Raw genomic sequence first — 8,449 nt, 5'->3', positions numbered from 1 at the left:
CCTCTGGTCATTAGTGAATAATGAATTGCCAGATCGTAGCTCACGGTAAATGAATGAATGCAAAGCTGAGAATAAGTGTACCGTTAAAAAGCTTCTGAAGTTTGCAAAGTTACATAATGAAATGCAAATACATTAGCTTAGTATAATGATGTCACTTGGCTTATCTTTCCATTATGCACACGTTATGATGAATTATATACATCAGAAGTTAAATGCTAACTCGGGTGTTCTTCCAATAATCAGGTCTTCGACAGTGAGGATCGTATAATACTTTGATTGTTTTCAGAATCCTTCGGCTGTTTGCCTTGATTTTGATAAAAGTTCAGACACTTCAGCAGTAACATAATAAAAGCAAAATCCATCAAGGCAGCAGTTGATATTGGCTACACTTAATAACACATGACTGAAGTTGCGTATCTGATTCAGTGTAGTACAGTCAACTTGAATTACAATTTGAATAATACTTATAAGGCTGAAAGGCATAAAGCAAATAACGAAGACAAAAGCATTTGCAGCAATAATACGTATTGTTTTCCTTGTGTTAAATTCTTCTGAATTTGGCATGTTTCTTTGCAGAAGTGTATGGATAATTTGAACTGAGCAAAAGACCACAGTGATCAGTGGGATAATGAAAAATATTAACAAAGCTGTACTAATATAATACATGGATGGATTGTGTACAATTGTATTGAAGCAATTCTTTGTTGCATTGGGTTCATTACGTGCAGAAATAAATTTATATGAAAAAGGAGCGTTCCACAAAATGGTAAAAATCCAGACCACAGTAGATACCATGACTGCTTTCATTGGAGATCTCAATGCCTTTGCCCTAAAAGGGAATTTTATTGCAATGTACCTATCTATACTTATGCAAGTAATAATACATATGCTTGTGCATATATTAATTTTGTATAGGACTTCAAGAATTATACAGAGAGTTATATTGGCCCATTTGAAGTAAAGACTGTAAATTTTGAAAGGCAAAGTAACAAGCACCAGGAGGTCAGATGCAGCTAGGCTTGTCATGTAAATGGTGGTTTCTGTCCATTTTCTTAATTTCCAGCAGAATGAATGCAGGGCCAGTGCATTGAGTATTAATCCACCGAAGAAAGTAGGAATGTAGAGCCCAAGCTGAAAAAGCTTGATACTATCATGCATCTCACGGCTGCAGTTCATATTTGCACACGGATCTGCTTTAAAAGAAAATGTTAAAAAATGAGTTGCATTAAATCTGTACGTCCAACCTTAATATAGGAATGCCCTTTGTAAAGCCCAATGGAAGAAACTGCATTTCCAGATAGTTCATTAAGGGAGGTATAAATTATAGAGAACGTGCCATGTTAGATCCAATTGCAATTGAAATAATAATGTACAGTTTTACTCATACAAACCTACAGAGCCAATCCTTTATAATTACCTACAACATGGAAATGTTCAAACTGATTTCAGAAGCACATCATATGAAAACAACAGTGTAACTTGGAAATTAGATGAACTTTGACCTCTGGGTGCACTGAAGCTATTTCCAGGAGGTGGTGTCCCACTGCTTGGATTTCACACAGAGTGTAGTATAACTCCAGTATCATGCGAAGCTATGTTTAAAAAGTTTCCAGGAGGCCCATTATGTGGGCTGAGAACTTTTGATTCACTTGAACATATTGGGCTGAAAATCGTGACCTCGCTGGATGCGTACGAAGTGCGCACGCACGCGGCGATGCCTCGCAAAAGTCGGTTCTCGTCACGCCAAGAGACTGCTTTTCCGATCTGTCAGAATTTCTTTAGACAGATTCTATGCATCCTCGCAGGAAGGACATCCATCCAACAGTGATTGGGCTATTTGCATAACTCTTGCCCAGCAAATGTCCTTCAAACTTTTACACCTGGTTATACTTGAACTGTACAAAACACTGGTTAGGCCACAGCTGGAGTACTGCATGCAGTTCTGGTCACTGCATTACAGGAAGGACGTGATTAAACTGGAGAGGGTACAGAAGAGATTCATGAGGATGTTTCCGGAAGTGGAGAATCTCAGCTATGAGAACAGATTGGATAGGCTGGATTTGTTTTCCTTGGAATAGAGGAGGCTGAGGGGAGACCTCATTGAGGTGTATAAAATTATGAGAAGCCGAGATATAGTGGATAGAAAGGGCCTATTTCCCTTAGCAGAGGGGTCAAGAACCAGGGGGCATAAATTTAAAGTAATTGGTAGAAGGTTTAGAGGGGACTTAAGGGGAAATTACTTCACGCAGAGGGTTGTGCGGCTCTGGAACTCACTGCCTGAAAGGGTGGTAGAGGCAGAAACCCTCACCACATTTAAAAAATACATGGATGCGCACTTGAAGTGCCGTAACCTGCAGGGCTACGGAACTAGAGTTGGAAAGTGGGATTAGGCTGGATAGCCTCTTGTCGGATGGCACGGACACGATGGGCCAGAAATTGACTCCTTCCGCGCTGTAAACTTCTATGATTCTATGAAAAGCAGGCGTATAGGCTACTTTTACTAGCGTCACACATTTAAAACATAGAAACATTTAATTTAATCACTTATTTTTACATTAAAAACCCTGTCCATTAAAGTAAGTTTATTTTTAAATCTATTAAAACACATTAACAAAAATTCCCTCAAATATTTTTTTTTCTAAAACATTTAATTACATTTAATTTCAATTAATTTTAAATATGTGAGGTTTTTTTTAACTTTATTGTGCTGTGTTTCTTGTTTTAGGGGATATTCTCATTGATAGTAATGGCAGCTCGTAAAAACAGAGTTCCCATTATTATCAATGTGTAAGAATAAAAGTAGCAATGATAACATTGATTCTATATATATGTTAAAAGTGCAGATTATACAAAAAGACAAGTTTGAAGAGACAAAATGGATACCTTCCCCAAGTTCATGTCTCCTGGCTGGGCAGAGCTCAAGTTACAAAGGAAGCATAGCTTTGAAAGTCACCAAATTAGAAAAGATGTTAATTGGAAAGCCAATAACCTAATCAAGGAATGGCACTGGCCCTCCAGACAGACACATGTATGAGGAGAAGCCAATCTGGAACGGCCCTGGAACCAAGACCCAATCCTGAAGCTTTCTGAGAAACTATGGCCTTCAGAGATATAAAAACTCAAGCCAAAGATTGCTCTCTCTCTTCTCCTTAGCACATGGCAAAAGCAGGACCTCCCTCTACAGACAAAGAAGCAGGCCGTGTGCTTTGCCAGAGGGAAGTAAAGCATACCTTTTTTATTGTGACATAAGAACATAAGAATTAGGAGCAGGAGTAGGCCATTCGGCCCCTCGAGCCTGCTCCTCCATCCAATAAGATCATGGCTGATTATCGACCTCAACTGCACTTTCCCGCCCGATCTCCTTATTCGTTGATTCTCCTAGAGTCCAAAAATCTATCGATCTCAGCCTTGAATATATTCAGAGCCTCAGCATCCACAGCCCTCCAGGACAGAGCATTCCAAAGATTCACAACCTCTCGAGTGAAGAAATTACTCATCTCTGTCTTAAATGGCTGACCCCTTATCCTGAGGCTGTGACCCCTGGTTCTAGACACCCCATCCAGAAGGAACATCCTCTCAGCATCTACCCTGTCAATCCCCTTCAGAATCTTATATGTCTCAAGGAGATCACCTCTCATTTTTCTAAACTCCAGAAAGTATGGGCCCATTCTACACAATTTCTCATCATAAGATAACTCTCTCATCCGAAGAATCAGTCTAGTGAACCTCGGTTGTACCACCTCCAAGACAAGTATATCCTTCTTTAGATAAGGAGACCAAAACTGTGCACAGTACTCCAGGTGTGGTCTCACCAAGGCCCTGTACAATTGTAGCAAGACTTCCTGGAACCAAAATTGCCCTCTGCCAGAAACGGGTCGCACCCTACAGTCTTTTATTTTCCAGCTCTTTGGTGTTTGTTTCCAGTTGAAGTGGTGTTGGTGTCAGGAGAGGAGCAGAAGTGGGGGTAGGTTAGAAAGACTAGCACTAGCGGGGCAGGTGGGAGCGGGGAGGAGTGACTGCCACTAGCGGGGCAGAAGTGGGGGTGAGGAGGAGTGGCCAGCACTAGCGGGGCGGAAGTGGAGGCGGGGAGGAGTGGCCAGTACTGGCGGGGCGGGAGTGGGGGCGGGGCAGAGTGGCCAGCACTGGCGGGGCAGGAGTGGGGGCGGGGCGGGAGTGGCCAGCACTGGCGGGGCGGGAGTGGGGGCGGGGCAGAGTGGCCATCTTTAGTGGGGCGGGAGTGGGGGTGGGGCAGAGTGGCCAGCACTGGCGGGGCGGGAGTGGGGGCGGGGAGGAGTGGCCAGCACTGGCGGGGCGGGAGTGGGGGCAGGGCGGGAATGGCCATCTTTAGCGGGGCGGGAGTGGGGGCGGGGCGGAGTGGCCATCTTTAGCGGGGCGGGAGTGGGGGCGGGGCGGGAGTGGGGGCAGGGCGGGAGTGGCCAGCACTGGCGGGGTGGAAGTGGGGGCGGGCGGGAGTGGCTAGCACTGGCGGGGCGGGAGTGGGGGCGGGGTGGAGTGGCCATCTTTAGCAGGGCGGGAGTGGGGGCGGGGCGGAGTGGCCATCTTGGGCGGGGCGGGAGTGGCCAGCACTGGCGGGGTGGAAGTGGGGGCGGAGCGGGAGTGGCCAGCACTGGCGGGGCGGGAGTGGGGGCGGGACGGAGTGGCCATCTTTAGCGGGGCGGGAGTGGGGGCGGGGATTGTAACATCATTGTATCTGTTGTAGCTAAGTAAGTCCGTTGGATAGCTGAGGAATTCTCTGATAGATGTGCATGTGTGTGTGTTTAATAAACAATTCCAAATTGTTTTAAAAGAATTGGTCTTGCTGTCAATTTAATGCCAGAGATTTGGAAATCTTACAAAATTGGGGGCTTGTCCGGGATCTGGCGAGACAGCTTTTGATCATTCTTTTGAATAATTGGAGATCTCGTGAGTTGCGATTCTAACCTGTATTGCGAAGTATAAACTACAAACTTTTACGCGGATGGGGAGAAGTTGCGTCTTAAGGAGCAGTGGTCTCAATAGTTGGAACTGTTTAAGTGGGGACCCACCAGTAGTTAAATTCAAAATGCACAGGATGAAGGGATCGGTTATGTACAGAAAGCCATCAAAAGATAGTGTATGTGAAGAATGTATACAAAAAGGTACCCATAAAGGACATATAAGAGTTAAAGGCACAGGCACCATACTTCCATAAGGGCCAAATGCGTCCTTTGGGGAGCTCGTGGCATTTATCCAGGAGAAAGTAAATCAAGGAGAGCTAAGGCCAAAACGGGTAAATGGTCTCTGGCATACATCGCACATTACTGCGCTCAGAGAGATGAGGAATTAATGAGGCAGGATGCAAAAGAGTATCAAAATCTAAGGAAAGAGATATAAGATTTAAAAGACCAAAGGGCAAAAGAGATACAAGATTTAAAAGAATCGCAAGTAAAAGAGGTTCGACTAAATGGAAAAGAGATTCAAAATATAAAAGAACAAAAGGAAGAAAGCCATCAACTTATTCCGTAGTTAGAGGGAGAAATACAGCATTTGAGACAAGAAATTGATCGATTAAAGCACAGTATTAGGCAATTCGAAAGAAGGGCCGAACCAGCAGCTTCGTTGCTATCACAACAATGCCTTTCAAATTTAAATGCCACAGCAACCGTCGTTGAAGCGAATGAAAACAAATTAAAGTTAAAAATTATAAATTGGAAAACTTGGGGCTCCGACAAAAGATAGAAGATGCTCGGGGAGCATTGAGGGAAGTAATTAAGAAGCCATATAGGGAGGCAGACCACTCCCGGTGCCAACTAGAAATAGCGAGGCTAAAAAGTAAGTTAGGGGAGCAGCAGGTCCTGGTATACACAGTAACACGGGGAGCCATAACAGAGACAAAAGAAGAGGACAAGGGGGAGACAGATTGGGAAGAGGAAGGCAGTCAGTATAATCCCCAAGAGGATGGTGAAGGATGGGATACCTTGGAGACACGAGGGCCAACCATAGTCGTAGTAACCATTTCTTTGCGATGTAATGCGCATAGTCACATCACCAGTAATCATACCGACTCACAGCCCATATCTGACGCCAAGGCGGGTAGTCACGACTTGGGGTCCATTAATGAAGGGAATGACCCACTGGGAGTTAACAGGAGGTGGGCAAATTTCAGGAGAAGTCACCTCGAGTTAGAAGAGAGAGACTTAACACGAATCCTCCTCTTGGCCTACTCCACTTTCCTAAAAGATAATCTGCCAGACGCAGTCCTCCAGCCTGGCACAGTGGTCGATGTAGTCATGACCGAGATCCTAAACCATTTAGGGATCCAAAACTTAAAGTTAGTGGCTCTGCTTAATCAGGCCAAGTAGCGACCAGAAGAGACCCCTAGAGCCTTCAGTAATCGTCTGTACGATATCTGTGAACGTACCCAGACCAGGCATCTGCTAATGCTGCATTAGGAAAGAATCAGGAACAATTTAAATCGATGTTCCTGACCCAACTCCACTTTTTATTAAAACCACCCTGGGCATAGCCATGAGGCCCACCAATCAGTGAACAGATATGGAGACCAGCACTCAAATAGCCTGGGAGGTGGTAAAAGACCAGTTAAAGGTGAAGTCACCACCCACTGCAAATAAACCAGTGTCAACGGTGGAGGGATCTAGATGTTACCCCTTTAAGGGACAGTGCTTTAATTGTAAGAAGTTAGGCCACCTAGCAAAAGACTGCAGCAGACCCTGACGGGCACCGGACCATGGTGCAACGCATGGATATCCCCCGAGGGATGAATCCAAGCACTCTGGGACAGATCAACGATTGGATCAGTTGATAACCCTCATTCAAACCCAAATTGCCACGGTGGGGGGGGGGGGGGGAGGGGGATGCAAAATCATTTACCAGAGCACGCAATCGCTGATGCACATTTATTAGAGAGACCCCTTCAAAGATTCACCCTATGGTGGGGTTCGGCCCCCAAAGATTGGTCGGAAGTGGGGTTCCGACGTGATAGTAGCGGGAGGCCAGTAGTCCTTGTTGTCTTAAAAGGGGGCAGGCAACAAATTATGCTGATAGATACTGGCTCAGCCATTACCATCATCCACACCCCATACCCTGAATGCCACACAGCGGCGGGCAAAAGTTGCATGAACCTTAAAGTGTTTAATGGTGATACAACCACCGCGTATACAGGGAAGGCCACTGAACTTCAGTTGGGAGGTCTCAGCTGTAATGTCCCAGCATCGATGCTGATGGCCACCCCCGACGGAAGGGAATTTGTAGGGACGGATGTGTTGGATCAGTATGGCGTAGTAATACATTACAATCGGGACTGTGTTTGGATGGGATTAAGAGATAATGCGAGAGTGATAGAAATTTCAGATGCTCACTCGGTTTTTGCAATTAAAAAGCCATCTGAGTATGACCCTTCGGGGAGTGAAAATGAAGCTGTGGCAAAACGAATTCAGGAACACCTAGCGGTGTTCGCCACATGCAAGCATGTCTGGAAAAATGGCAGGCGAAGAGTCTATTGAGTGATCCCCCCCACTCATTCACAAAACAGTACCCCATCCCAAGGGAGAGTCACCCTTACATCCGAGACACCATAAAATCCCTAGTCGAGCAGGGTGTTGTTAGGACGGGCACTTTCATGACCAATTCACCCACATGGCCGGTTAAAAAGCCTGATAGCAGCTGGCAACTGACTATTGATTACAGAAAATTAAATACAGTAACACCAGCCTGCTCACCGGTAGTAAGGGAAACTCCCACCACATTATCTCAAATTCCTGCTGGTTCCAAGTACTTCTCGACCCTCGACATCACTAATGGATGCTGTTAAAAGGGAAGACCAGTACAAATTTGTGTTCACATTTGAGGACCAGAGCTACATGTGGACATGCCTGCCTCAGGGGTTTCACAATGCCCCAATGATTTTCTACAAAAGAATGGCTGCAATTTTAAAAGACTTTTCCCGCCCTACCTGCTAGCTGCAGTACATAGATGACTTACTGCTGGCAACCGACAGCATGGAGGAGCATCTGTCCCTTTTGCATGAACTTTTGACATTGTTGGCTCAGGCGGGACTAAAGGTGAATACCCGTGAGGCTCAATTAGTAAAAGAACGGGTCACCTTTCCAGGAGTGTCCATTTCTTCAGAGGGATTGTCTCCCAACTCTCACAAGGTGGAGATAATACAGCGACTGTCATTATCCACTTCCAAAACAGCCCTACGATCATTCTTGGGTCTGGTGGGGTACAAAAGGTGTTATGTATGCATGTCAATGATGTACTGATGTACTGTAACACTAGATCTGAATGTACCTTACCAGAGGGTGCTGCTGCTGGAGACCTAAGGTTCACCTGTACACTGCAGGTAACCCCACTATAAAAGGGAGCTCACCTCTTGGTGTCCTCACTCTGGGAGCTGCAATAAAGGACTACAGTCTATACAGTTCAAGTGCCATACCCCTGCCTCGTG

The 8,449-nt window shown here is 45.4% G+C and overlaps 1 pseudogene; it reads right to left on the bottom strand.

The window, feature by feature from the left end:
- Positions 1-239: 239 nt before the first annotated feature.
- On the bottom strand, positions 240-1,176 carry LOC139266223 (G-protein coupled receptor 35-like; annotated as a pseudogene).
- Positions 1,177-8,449: the final 7,273 nt, after the last annotated feature.

Source organism: Pristiophorus japonicus, chromosome 6, assembly GCF_044704955.1.
Source record: "Pristiophorus japonicus isolate sPriJap1 chromosome 6, sPriJap1.hap1, whole genome shotgun sequence".
In the NCBI taxonomy this organism is placed as follows: Eukaryota; Metazoa; Chordata; class Chondrichthyes; family Pristiophoridae; genus Pristiophorus; species Pristiophorus japonicus.
This window is presented reverse-complemented; position numbering and strand designations above follow the sequence as displayed.